The following is a 14,818-nucleotide window of genomic DNA, read 5'->3' on the forward strand; positions in this document are numbered from 1 at the left end:
GGGCGCAGCCACTGGCCCATCCCTTTCACACCGGCATCTATGCGAAGTGGATAGAAAAGGTCGAAGAAAGAGGAGGTGCTAACGTGGTGGACCCGGTACTTCTTGGGGTGCACGATTGAACCTGTCTCTTGATCCCACGCTACCTCAAAGCATTTCCTCCTTTCTCTCTTCCACGTCTGCAGAAATCTAACGTGGCCAGCAATGAGCTAGCTAACGTGCCCCTGTTGAAGGAGCCTTAGGCGGTAGGATGAGCTATAACACTTGTTCTTAATGTTGACGGAATCCTTCAAGTTCGAAAATTGTTATTGAATTATCCAGCAGAACATGTTTAGTTTTTCCATGTTATACCACGACAAATGCCATACGTGCCATTTTGGTAAGGTTAGGTTTTAGTAACTGTTTGGATTGGGTTCAAATCTCTACTCCTAAAAAAAGCAAAACCAAGACATTTTTTCGTACGTCGGTCCTCCGTCAACCCTTCGTCCCGCGCTTTGTTGATTTTGCACCGTCCGCGATTGAATCGCAAATCTGAGCCCTTCCTCTCGCTCCTGTCGCCTCCGTTCCGAGCTCTTCCGTCGCCTCCCACAGCCGCCACCCCCTGAGCGCCATCCAGTCCCGCGTCGCCCTACGCCTCCTGCCGCAGCGCCGCCGCCGGACGCGCCTCCTTCGCCGCCCTTCCGCGCCGCCACCGGACGCGCCTCCTTCGCCGCCCTTCCGCGTCGCCCCTCCGGTCTGCTCCTCCTTGCAGATCTACACCCTTCGTCCTCCGAGCTTTCCTCCCTACCTCGCACACCTTCGGCCGCCACCCCCGAGCTTTCCTGCGACGGGCCGCACCGTCGCCCCTGCTCCCCTGCGTCGGGCCGCTCCTCCACCGCAACCCCCCTGCGTTGGTCAAAACCGCCGCTGCCACTCCCCTGTGTCGAGCTGGACCGCCGCCGCCACCCCCCTGTGACGGGCCGCACCGCCGCCGTCACCCCCACTGCCGCCACCGACCGTCACCCCGCCCGCCCACCCTCCTCCTCTGCGCGCAGCCGGATCCACCTGGCCTCCTCCTCCTCTCCTCGCCGCACCTTCCGCCGAAGCTACTCACGTTCATCGTGCCAACGAGCCAGGTGACCACGTCCTCTCTCTCACAGATCCATTTTGCTTCCTCCCCACGCTCCCCCTGCGCCGCCTCCAGCGCCGGGGCTGTCGTTGCCCTGTCTCCTCACTCTCCTCCTCCCAACGCCCCCTGCGCCGCCGTCCTCGCCGTGGCCGCCGCCCGCTCTCCTCGGTGGCCACCACGTGCAGCGATTTCTCCTCATCGACTGCCACCACCACGTGCAGCGGTTCCTCCTCAACGACGGCCACCACGTGAGGCGCTTTCACCTCAACGAGGGGCCTCCCATCTCAAATTGAACCAGCAAATTGAACCACGTAAGATTTTGTCTTTCCCCAAATTGAACCAGCAATCTTAACCCTACCCATTTGTGTGCTCATGATTTTCCTACAGATCCATCAATAAGATGTGCGCAACGGGATAACCTAAGGTTCAAGGCGCAAATCCATCAGTCAATGCTATCTTTTGCAATCTCGTGAGATTTATTGCTTCATATCCACAGTTGTAAGCCTATTTGGCTCCTGTATGCTGCTGTGCTTTTCTAACGTTTTGGATTTTAAGGGGCATCTACTTGATTGAATATAGTCTGTACAGATTCACTTTGAATCCTTAAACCTGCTGCTATAAGGAAGTTTTTTTTCCTTTCGGAACCACCATGTAGGCATATGACGCATTGGGAGAAAGTAATTTGTTGCTATAAGAAAGTAATTTTTTATCCCCTATCTTTTTTGCTCCAACTTTTGCGCTTGTCGTTATGTCAGATTCCTGCCTGAACCTCTCCGGCAACAAATGATTTATTCAAGCCCTTTCATAGTGCAGTCTCCTTTGGTTGGCATCAAATTTGGTTATAGAGGAAAATACGTTTGCTAACCTGCATACTTCAAATGATTTTTTTATGATATGTACTAGGCATGTTCAGACTTCAAAAAATACAGTTGTAACTAACCTTATGTGTGTTCCTTTGTTTGCCTCTGCTGATGTTTCAAATTCTCTATTTATACCTTCGCGAAGACTCACTACAAAATTAAAGATAGAGAGAATTCATCTTGTTTTTTGTTACTGGGTCTTGGACTGTTACTCTGTATTACTTGTGTAATTGCGGAAACTATCTTGTAGGACTCCACTAATCACACACTATTATAGTTATAACCCCATGGATATTTTTGGAACTTCATAACTTAGAAGAGATCCCACAGATTACAGGTGGACATAGTTAACACAGATTCTTATGTGCATAACTGGAACCTGGTATACTGGATGAGAATGCGATGGCGTGCATCCTTCCCGTGTTGTCATTTAACTGAACAAATTTGATTGTATGCGTACTATATATGCATCTGACCCCTGTTAAGTGCTGTATGCATACATGAATTAGAATTTTTACCTGTACACTTCACATGAAACATGTATGCGTTTTGGTTGGTTTGTTGTATGGGTTCTTCATTGGTATAATATGTGGGCAGAGGATAACTGGGCGGCATTACCAACTACAGTTTCTCTATTTGTACTGATAATAACTCGTGACTAATACACAGTAGGCACATAACTGATGGCCAGCTTGCTCCCTGCACAATTGAATGAAGCATGCACAACCTTTTTATGCTCTTAATGTGCTTTCATGTTGTACTTAGTCACGACTGCAACCAGCAACTGAATGGCATTCTCTTGGAATAACTTGTGACCATCTAAATTTCTACGTTTGTGGATTACACAATAGCTTTTGCAGATGGGTTTTGTCGTATGATCATTCTGTTGGGTTTTGAAGTGTTCTATTGCAGATGGGCTGCTCTTTTTCACCCTTTCCTGCGGTTAAGTTTATCTTTGGTGTTGCAGATGGGCGGAGGTTGATGTGGGACTTCCGCAAGGCTGAGGTGGCGCTCACGCAGCTGGAGAATCCGGTGCATACAGATTCAACGATTTTGCTTCCTCATTATTGGTAAATAATTCCATGCGCTGTTTAGTTTTGCTGAAAGTTATATGTGATAATGTCATTACTTACATGTCGCCGCATTGCTTCTACCATTTTCCAGACAAGCTGTGATTTTGATGCAAAGCCAATGGTTATGCTCTTGGGTCAATATTCTACAGGGAAAACAACATTCATTAAGCATCTGCTGAAGACAAGCTACCCAGGTTCGATGCTTTATCTTATACAGCAGATTGGAGTTTTAGCCTTATCCATACCATCTGTCTTGGAATTGATTTCCTTTGATTGCATTGAAATTAACTTTACATGGTTGTTTTCAATTGCAGGAGCTCATGTCGGACTAGAGTGTGACGACCGACCCCAAATCTTCCAAGTTAATCCTAATCCGAGCCCCTGATCACCTGTCTTAGCTTTCCAAGCCTAAGTGATCAACCTCCAGACCGGTCCCGACCCCTGAGACCCGACCCCTCTCCGCTGGTCTCCAGTTCCGACCCCGCCGACCCCAACTCACCGTCGGATCCTTCTAAGTCTTTCCCAACACGTCCTTTCTATCTGACCGGTGGACCCACGAGATCTTTTTCCCCCAGATCTTCCGCGACAGGTGCACTCGAGTTGCATGCCCGCTTCAGAGTTCCCCCGCCGCGTGGCTCAACTTCTCCGACGCCTGCCGCTCCGCCTCGTCTCTAGCCCGCGACCGAATGGATTCTCGCGCCTCCTTCCCAAATCGCAGCGGAAGCCCCTCTGCAACCTTTCTGCAGCACCTCGCCACCCGCGCCCATCATCACAACGCTAGATCCCGGTCGCAGAGCCCGATGTCGCCCGTCTTTTCCGTCACTTCGACACAGTCGCGCCGCCTGGTCTTCGCTACCCGACGATTCCTCCTCCGCCAACCCTGACCACGACAGCGACAGCTCCTTTCCCCGCCCTGTCAGAAGCCGCCCGACAATCTGTTGCTCCGCACTCGCCCGCGCGCCCGCGGCCGCCTGTCTTCTCACCTGTGCGCCCTCGATTCTAGCGCCGTTAACCCGGTCGCTTCCATCAACTCTACCGCACGACGACGCCCGCCTCCGCCAAATCTCAACCACCGGCATACCCGCTCCTGCGCTGCCCTAACGCCAGAGCCCAATGACTGCTGGCGTCATCCCCGAAGTCCTGCTCCACCGCCCTCGTCGCTCAATCGCCGCCCAGGCAGAGCACTTCATTGCTTCTTCCCCGGCCTTCGTGCCCCTCCCCTTCTCACTCCTGCGCCGCTTCCTTTCTCACTCCTGCGTAGCTATAAAAGGGAATGCGCGAGCCTCGCTGGAGTTCCCTTCGCCATTGCTGCCTTTCTGCCTTTTCGCTTGCTCCCTGCTCGAGCTCCCAGCGCCACCCCACTAAGTTCCTGAGGAACTCTCCTCTCCGCTCCACTCCGTTTTCCCCAAGCCACCCAGCCGCTTGCTCCTCCGCGCAGCGTAAGAGCCTACTTGTGATCCACAAGCATGCATCGCCGCCGCCGGAGTACTGCCGGACCTAGCCGCTGTTCAAAGCCTTAGCCCCTCCGCCCAAGTCTGCTTCTTCCCGACCCCAAGCGTTCCTTGCAAGAAGAAGGTAAGCTGCCGACCCCTGGTCCGCCTCGTCCGACCCCTGGTGCGCCTCGTCCGACCCCTGTCCGCTTCGCCCGACCCCTCTTATCCGCCCGACCCCGGTTCCGTCTCGCCCGACCCTGTCTGTTCCGCCGACCCTTCTCCGCCTCGCCCGAGGACTCGGCTGAATCTTTTTTTTCAAACCAAGGGTGTATGTGTAAAACTTGGGGACCCTTCAGCATTGAGTCTGAGGATCCCTAGCACACCAAACCCTCTAGTTTAAGGGTCAGATCATAAGTTCCTTTCCTCCGACCCTTACCTCTTGATCTCCACCAGCTCCCTTGAACCTTCCCACCCTCCTGCCTTTTGTCACGAGTTTCTGGGCTCAGACTTGCAATTGTTACTGTTGAAATAACCGGCTATGCTAACTAATGCATTGCATTCGTGTAGAGCTGCGCCTCACCGACGGCTTCTACGAGCTGCACCCGACGCCAGAAGACGACGGTGTAGCTGAGCTCCTGCCCTCTGAAGCCGAAGCCGTCCCAGAAGTCGAGCAGTTCTCTTCCTCCTTGCTCGAAGGCAAGCCCCGGTTGCATGAAAATCCTGTTTTGTTTTACCAGACTTGCGCATGCCTTCTTTAGTATGCTTGTGCATTTACATATAGGAGTTGTTTGGAACCCTAGATGCATGACTTAGCTCCCATGATCTGAACACTAGCGGTTGGATCGAGTAGATGCCTTGCTTAAATAGGAGACGGTAAAAGCCGAGTGATTCCCTGTCACTCGCGAGTTGTAGGAGTTGGATGTCTACCCTTCTGTTACAACTGTAAGGACGATGGACGGGGTAGGGTTTTGGGTAACTCTTTGGTGGTCGGTTGATCGCCCCGTCTATCTATGAAACTTGACTAAGGCCCGACAGTGGTGGTGTTCGTGATCAAGTGTTTGAAAGTACTAACCTCATACTTAGTATGGGATGAGGAAGCCTAGTACCGGATTGAACCTAGACGTGAGCGGTCGCCCCATTGTTCTTGGAACGGAGTTTCCCCTGCTGGATGTCGCACGTGGTGGCATGCGTGGTCACAGAACGGCAGAGGCCGGGTCTGTGGAACCTTGCACCAAAGGAAATGGGCTCGACACGGGTTAGGGGATTGATGGGGAAGGCCGACAAAGGAAGCGACCTCCGTGGTGCGCGGATGTCGTGAGGTTAGGTTCACCATGCATGGTTAAAGAACTCGAATCGATTCGTCTGCCTCTCACAGTTTGAGACTGCTTGATCGCTATGTCACCCTGAGTAAATGAGGAATCTGATGATGACATGGTTTTGTTGATATATACATACCTTGGTTGGTTCTATGATTGCTTAGAATAGGTTGCAAAACTTAGACCGGATAATGAACTTAGAACCGGAGCTAAAACTTGAAAATAGGGTTTTACTTAGTGCTTTTGACAAACAAACCCCTCAGTCAAAGAGCCTTGCATATCTAGAAGTGTGGAGTAGCTTTACTCCTGTCGGTTAAGTCTTGTTGAGCTTAGTAGCTCAGCCTTGTTGTGGCCTTTCTTTTCAGGTGAAGCCGCTGCTCCCGAGCCCTCCTCTGTTGGCACTTGGCCACCCCAGCTCCCTCCGGGTTGGACGGTCGAGTGGGATCCCTCCTCGGATGGCGAGGAGAGGAATCAGTGATGTCCCGGCTAGCCTCACCAGGGATGTCCGACCCCGACGTTATGCTTCCGCTAGGGGTTTTACCTTTTGTTGTTTTTCTTGAAACCTTGTAAAACTCTGATGTTTATTTCATAACCAAAATAATTGGTTAAGATGTTAACTCGGTGGACTTGTTGTATTCGCTGGAACCGCTCACCTTCGTGTGGGTTTGCTAAATGGTCCTGTTCAAGTGGTTAAATCGGAAGAAATCCGATGGCACTTCGTGTTTACTCGGTTTAGGCATGAGTGTCACGTATTATGCGGCTAAATCATGTTTAACCAAGTAGATCCGAAGTGGATCCGCCACACAGAGCCTACTACTGACAAATTCGTAGTTGTCATGGTAAATACTAGCATGAATATTGTATTTTCTTTCAGGATGGATGTCGTACCTGACAAATGGTCGAAACTGTAGCACGTGTATTAGCAGAGTTTTCCTTATGTTGGCTAACCAATGTTGTTGATCTTTATTATTTATTAGATTTTAAGAACAGCTAATGTCCCTAGGGTTAGCCATTATCATGTACCTGTGATTGTTGAAATAAACTTTTAATATTGAAAAAGGTAGGATTACTGTTGTGCTGTTTTGTTTACCCTTCTTTAAAACTTCCTTGAAACCATACTCCGCTTTGTTTCTTTGTTGAAAATAAAATCTCATATGATGAATAATGTTTCCTACTATTCATGCTACAGCTTATGAGAGTGTATGGTGCGCTGATGTGGTCTCTTGGAAAAGTGCTAAATACTCCTGAGGTTGTGCGTGTGTACAATGGGTAATTACTTATGACTATTCTTTGTTACTTTATGGTTCGGTGCAACTCTGGAGGTTGCACCAGTCTTATACACTTGTGATAAAAAAAAATGCATGCTGATGGAGATCCAAAATATATGTTTGATTTGCATTGGGATTTAGCTCACCTTGGAGCTGTCAGCAGTTGATTATTGAAGTATAAATGACATGTCTGAATCATACAAATGAATTTGTTATTGTTACATTAACTGGATTCTCACAAATATCCTGATGGTTCTTTCTTTTGTTAGCACTGCACCAGTCAATAGCTAGAATTAAAACAAGTTCATGTCTGATGCGAAGTTTCACACTCCTTTAGTTATGATTCTTCTATTTATGGCATGCCTGCAAAATATATTCTGTGGCTAGCATTAGCATATATCTTTGACCTATCACTTCGCATTCAATTTATGTGGATGGTGACTTAGGTTGCTTTATGACCTTGATTGGCTAGAAGAACAGATTCTAACGTCCACAATATTGCCATCTCTCCTTTTATTGAGGACTGTTGATCTAATTCTCACTTGTCACATTCACAGCTACATCAAGATCATTATAGGATGCCCGATTTAGTAGCCTTTGAATCTGTTTCCAGTTTCTGGGGCTAACAATCTTGATTTTTGGTCCAGTTTCCAGGGTTAACGATCAATGTTTTTTGGTCAGGCAGTAAAGAATTACTATCTGTCTATCTTTTCCTTGCTGCTCAACAGTTGAATCCTGGTTGTCTTCAAATAGAATTTCATAATATTAGTCAGGAGCATATCTCATTATTGTTTGTGTGTATTTTGCATACTCGAATGTTTCACTTCTTATGGAATGATAATGATCTTCTCTTCATTTCAGCTGGATGTAGGGTGTCAACGAAATACGATACAACTTTCTGGCTGGTTTTGCGGCGGGGCTGTAAAATTTAATTTGCAACTTGAAGGGTACAAACAAGGTAGGCCTATGTGATTTATAAAGTTCAAGTTTCTTGCACATTTATCATGTGAGGTCTATGGTAGGTCAAGTACTACCCATGTTTTCAAGTATTTTTTTTCTATCCAAGGGTTCCTGATAGATTTCTTCATATGCCATTATGTGAGGCTATGTATGAGACAGTGTGTTGGTTTATAGATGCAACATGCAAGTGAATCGTGTTGGTTTTGAAGCTGCAGCTTTGGTTAGCAGTTAGAATAAATGTGATCTTCTAAATTCTGTTGGTAATTTGCCATTTTCCTAATATTCATGTTTGAGGTTGATGGTTCAGAACTTAAACAGATTCTTTTTGCAGGGTTATACTAGCAGTGAACAGCCCATATGTGGTTGGGGGCAACCATTACGGCATCGTCGTCTCCATCAAGGTTCAGTCACTTGCGGTAGCACATGTCAAGTAGCTTCAATGCTAGATTTCTTATGACAGTTACAATTTACTTGTGCATTTCGTAAAGATTTCTGAAACTTGTAGTTTTATGAGCATGCCCCTGTGATAAGTACAGCCATGATGGTTGCACATTGGTAGATGTCATGTGTTTTCTAATTTTGCAACTGAAAATGGTAGAAAGACACCTGATCTTCATATTTAGCGATGTCTGACTAAAGAATTGCTGTTTGTGTGTCATGTTTATGGTTGAAGCTATCAGGAGATTTTTTACTAACTCAAGCTATGCTGGTCACTTTGTGCCAGGCAGCGGATGCTTGGACATGGAGCTGGTCACGTGTGATTCTTCTACGGCTCTACGCTTTGTCATCCATGTGATTCTATTTAGTGGAACCATGTCTTGTTACATTACATCTGATATTATTTCTTTGTCGGATCTGGAGCACTCTTGAAGATCATTTTAATTAATTCCAAAGGATTATGACATTGGTGTGAGCAAAAGGATCAATACAATAGTTGCTTTGCTGAATGTGTTGTGCACTGTAAATCATTTGTTGTCCGTAGCAACGCACGGGCACGATCCTAGTAGGAGGGCTAAAGTTTAGCCCATACGTGTGTTTGATGGGCTCAACATGAACTAATCAAGGGCTAATTAAGGCTATTAGACAGCAGTCCTCCAATAAATATTTCCCAATAACTAGTTAATAGGGATATCTCAATATCACTTTCACCGTTATTGGGAGAGTTGCTTTTTCAGTCTTCAAATAATCTCATCCCAATCCAACTACTGTATCAAGAGAGTCACAACTCCTCCTTTATTTAGGGAGAGTTGGGATAAATTATTGGATTGTCCCAATATTATTGGGAAAAGAGAAAATTAAAGGGAGACAATTGGAGCACTATTTTTTTATCAACTCTCCTAATATGGTAGTTGGATGGGGAAAGGGAGACTGCTGGAGATCCTCTAACCACCAATTAGTCTTTATCTATTAGATTAACAATTAGCTCATATTTAATCCTTCTATTTGGCATCCAAAATAGAAGGCTAAAGTTTAACCCTGATCAAACACGCCCTAAGTATATGTGTCGTTGAATTGCAGTTCAACTAATTAATGGTATGCTTTCTCTTTTTGTTTCTTCTTGCACAATTTTTTGTTCGTCTTTAACATTTGCATGATGGTAGAAGATGATAAGAAGTATCCATTTAAAGTTTTAGATGGATTTTTGATGCACATTTAGAGGTGCATCCACAGGTTTGGAGCACGGTAGCACCCCGCGGGAGCACTTCAACCTTTCTCTCATGTGGGGTATCTGGACTGTCGAGAGGACACAGTTCGTTAAGGATGAAGAAGAACAAAGAACAATTCGTTGTGTTGGGCTTCATTAACAAATTGGGCCATGTTGGGCTGAGTAGCTACTAGCTAACAACAATAGGCAGCGACCCACCCATGTTCCCCCGTCCATCCAGCAGGCAAGCAGAGCAGAAGAACCACAACCATGCATGGTGTTAGCCTGAATAGCATCCCTCCCTTTTATTCTGCGAAGAAAACATCTTTCTAAAAATGTAAGGCATATTTTATTTTATTACCACAAGTTCTTGACCAGTGATTATAAATTTTTTAAGTTTTGGATATTATAAATTTGTCTTATTACATTCATATTCAAAAATATCATTTTATGATTAAGGTTTTGTATCACAAAAGTAACTATCAATAGAGTAATTCTGTCAATGAAAAAAATACGCCTTATATTCTTAGATGGGGGATTATATTATTAGTCATATTAATTAAAATTAATATAATTGGCCATGCTAAAATCAATAGAGACAACTTTTAAACGGCTTCCACTGTTTAAAGCTGAAGGTAAACTATTTTAAATAATTCAGAAATGAGTTTAGAAAGAATATATTGACAGCCATGGATTGTATGACTAGTGAGCATACTGTTTAGATGCACATTCATATGCGTAACAGTAACACCTGATAAGACCTAAATGTGCACATGTGTTCAGATGCACATTGTTCTTTATGAATATGTGTAACACCTGTTATGTGTCAGTATCCACATTTACATCGAAATGCGAATCCAAATTAAAATAATATAAAAAGAGATGAAAAACGAATTCAAATACATTTTTTAGTATTAATTTTAAAAAAAATGCTGGCATCGACATTTATATTTTATTTAGTGGATATGGATGTGGGTATCGAATAATTATTATTCTTGTCATCCCTAGCTACTATAGGCCAAAGCCGTGACGAGACATGTCTTCCACTTAACCAAATGCTTACCAGGGTCAGGGTGTACATATAGACCTAACAAAAGGTTTGCAAGCATGATGGGGAGAGAGAGAGAAATGAAAATACGCCATTCAACCATTATATGCTGGTTAGGCTGCTTGTAGACAATTTAACTTGTTTTGTTGCCACCCCTGCCAATGCCATCTCTCCCGACATGCTAATTTCTTGCGACAGGAGCTGCAACGGCCGAGGCACACCATTTGACTTCGAAGCAGGTAAAGAAGGCAGGCCCCGTACCCTCCTGACTTGACACGTCCCCCAAACCTGCCTCGGATTCCAATTCCAGCAATAAACTAGTGTATACTAGTACGTGCATGGAAGCTACTACCCCACACACACACGCTGGCACGCATTGACATATGCACGCTTCGCTACGCTAATCGCGCGTCCAATCCACGGAACCCCCAGCGACTAATCGCCATGTCCAGCGGGCAGTGGCCCGTGGCCAGGCCCGGCGCCCGGCCGATGGATGGATCACGTGACGCCTCGCGCCTGGGGAGGCGCGATGCCGACCTGGGCGCCGCGGACCCCCGGTAGATCGCAGAAGGCCAACGAGGGCGCGCGCGGAGCGTGGCTGTCGCCGTGCGGGTGAATTCAACGCCCCTAGGCTAGGCGCAGGCGCGCAGCACAAGCCGTCGTACTACACGTTCCACGCGACGACCGGTTCGGCCCGTCTCACGCCGGAGAGAGACCCCACGCGCACAGCTCTCAACAGCTAGCGTCGCGACGACGCCACGCCGGCGGACCACGCGCCTCTGCGCGCCCGCTCGGCCGTGGCAGGCAGCTTTGTGCGTGCCTGGAGGTGGAGGAACAATAGAACCGGAGGGCACAACACAACGGTGAAACTTTTCGGGAACAAAAAACACAACGGTGAACGTTGCGTTGAGTCGTTTGGGACACCACCCGACAGACACGGAACGAAACAAAAAAAGGGAGATGGCGAGGTCAAAGGGCTGGAGATCTGTCCTCGGGTGCTGATCTGATGTCTGATTTGTCTCCGCTGAATAATCACTTTATGTTTCGTCTAAAAATACTAAGGGTGTTTGTTCTTTAGTCCGGACTAAAAGTTCATGTCACATCGAATTTTAGATACTAATTAGGAGTATTAAACTAATTATAAAACCAATTACACATATGGAGGCTAATTTGCGAGACGAATATATTAAGCCTAATTAGTCCGTGATTTGACAATATGATGCTACAGTTAACATGTGCTAATCATGAATTAATTAAGCTTAATAAACTCGTCTCGCAAATTAGCCTCCATCTGCGTAATTAGTTTTATAATTAACTCATGTTTAGTCCTCCTAATTAGCCCTCCTTTAACTAAGAGAAATTAAAAAGATAAAGTTGGTGGAATGTTTCTTTCTTTTTTAAGCCGGGTGCCCTAAGTACACAGGAGTGCCTGCTTTGCAGCGGCGCTGGATGCTGCACTTTTGCAACAAAGGGGAAAGTGCATAGTACCTCGAGACTTGATTGGCTCAGTAGTGCTACCCAGCTTATAGCTTGACCAAAATCCATAATGCTAGTTTCATGAAGTGGAAATGGGTGTTTTAGATTACAAATATAGAGAACGGCTAAATCATACCCACGAGCATTTTGAAAAGCTCTCGCACTTCTCCGGGCGTGTTTGGCTCAGGGGTTAAACATGTTACATCGGATCTATAGATACTAATTAGGAGTATTAAACATAGTCTAATTATAAAACTAATTACACAGATGGAGACTAATTCGTGAGATGAATCTATTAAACCTAATTAGTCCCTGATTTGACAATGTGGTGCTACAGTAACCGTTGGCTAATGATGGATTAATTAGGCTTAATAGATTCATCTCGTGAATTAGCTTAGAGGTTCTGCAATTAGTTTTATAATTACTCATATTTAGCCCTCCTAATTAGTATCTGAACATCCGATAAACTTTAGCCCTCGTTTCCAAACAGCGCCTCGTCATCTTACAAGGTAGATACAAATTTTTTTTTGCTACGTATACTCCTGTCCTGTCTTAGGCCTTGTTTAGTTGGCCAATTTGGGAGATGCAAAATTATTGTACTAGCACTGTAGCACAATGTAGCATTTTGTTTGTATTTGTGAATTATTATCCAAATATTGACTAATTAGGCTCAAAAGATTTGTCTCGCAAAGTACAACAAAACTGTGCAATTAGTTTTTAATTTCGTCTACGTTTAGTACTCCATGCATGTACCGCAAGTTTGATGTGGGAGAATCTTCTTTTTGCATAGTGCCAAAATTGGAAGTTGGGGGTAACTAAACATGACCTTAGGCCATGTTTAGTTGCCCAAGTTGGGACCTCCCAACTTGGGAGTTACTGTGCAGCCGAAATTTGGCTTGCATGCCAAATTCTGGAGCTCCAAACTGGTGCCCCCCCCAAACTTTGCAATACACTGTTGAATCATTATACCAGGTGGATCTTCACCATTACAACACAATTCAGCATTGGCCCATGCATGTTGTCCTCCAAAAAATGCACTGAACCAGCCAAATGACAACACAATTCATTACTGTTTCAACAACAAAAATTCAACGAAAATATTCTCAAGTCCACCGCAAATTATTACAAATTAACAACACCGAATTTTATTACACCGAATCACAAAGTACATAAACAATTACATGTCCTCAAATACAAATTATTCAAGACCTAGCAAACAAATGTTCGGCAAGCATGTCTCGAAATGCATTCATGCTTGCCATGTCCGCACTCTCCAGCGCAGGCACTGTTTCCGGCTGATCCTGAGTGCCTTCAACAGGCACATAGTTCATGTTGCTATCCACTATACCAAAGTGACTATCAAAGTCACCATTAATCCTAATGAAGTTGTGCAACGCCATGCATGCACATATAATCCGTGTCTGTGTTTCTGGTGGATAGGTCAGGATGTCCAACAATATGCGCCACTTCATTTTCAACACTCCATACGCCCTTTCGATGACATTTCTAAGAGATGAATAGGCATAGTTGAATACCTCCTTCATACCTTGTGGTTCTGGCGCGTTTTGAAAGTCTTGGATGTGATACTTGGTCTGGCGGTAAGGAGCTAGGAAGCCGGTGCGGTTTGCATACCCCGAGTCCACCAAGTAGTATTTCTCTATAGGAACAGTAGATACCTGTAAGTTTACAATGGTTGTATTAGAAAACACTAGTGACCTAGAAACAGTTGTGTGTACCTCTAGGTGGCTTTGGGAACTTGTCGTTGTAAGTTGTCATTGCATCGTCAAACACCCTCATGTCATGCACTGAACCCGGCCACCCAGCAAGCACAAATGTGAAAACCATATCCAAGTCACAAGCGGCCATGACATTCTGGGTTGTCTTGCCCTTCCTACACATGTGCTGCATAAACTTTGCACTTGGCACTACTACAAGGATGTGAGTGCTATCTATTGCCCCTATGCATCCCTTGAATTCAGGGTAGAACCTATTGTTTTGCAGCCTAGGATGCATTGTTCTAAACTCTGGGTCCCTAGGTTTAATGATGTCGGTAGATAGGTCTACCAGACAAGTGAGGACTTTGTAGAATAGCCTATGAACAGTGGCTAGTGACCTCTCAAATCTGTCCTCTGCTTACCTAACAGATTGTGGTGCCCCACATATCCAAAGGAACAATCCTAGAGCCTCAATAGTGCTAGATTTATTTGATGCAGTCAGCCCATACTCAGATGTCAACAAGTCATGCAGCCTATAAAATATGTGCGGGCTCATCCTAAACATGGTGTAGCAGGATGTTTCATTGGCAAACTTGTTAACTACCCATTGCTCCCCAGTCAATGGTGGATTCCTATAGGGTCCTCTATTACAATACTTGTCGATATGAATAGCATATTCATACGTACCATAGATAAATGGTGCTTCATCATCGTCTAATACCACCAATTCCCAGAATAGGTCCCACCACTCGGCCAGCAACTTCTCCTCCTCCTCCTGGTCCTCCACCTCCTCCACTTGGGCACCAAAATGAGCAGCAACATCCTGGGCATTCCAAAACAACACAGCAAAAGTTAGCACAAATAAATTGGTAGCCACAGTAGTAATTGCTGCTACCTTCAGTCAAATGACACCCATCTG

Source organism: Setaria viridis, chromosome 3, assembly GCF_005286985.2.
Source record: "Setaria viridis chromosome 3, Setaria_viridis_v4.0, whole genome shotgun sequence".
In the NCBI taxonomy this organism is placed as follows: domain Eukaryota; kingdom Viridiplantae; phylum Streptophyta; class Magnoliopsida; order Poales; family Poaceae; genus Setaria; species Setaria viridis.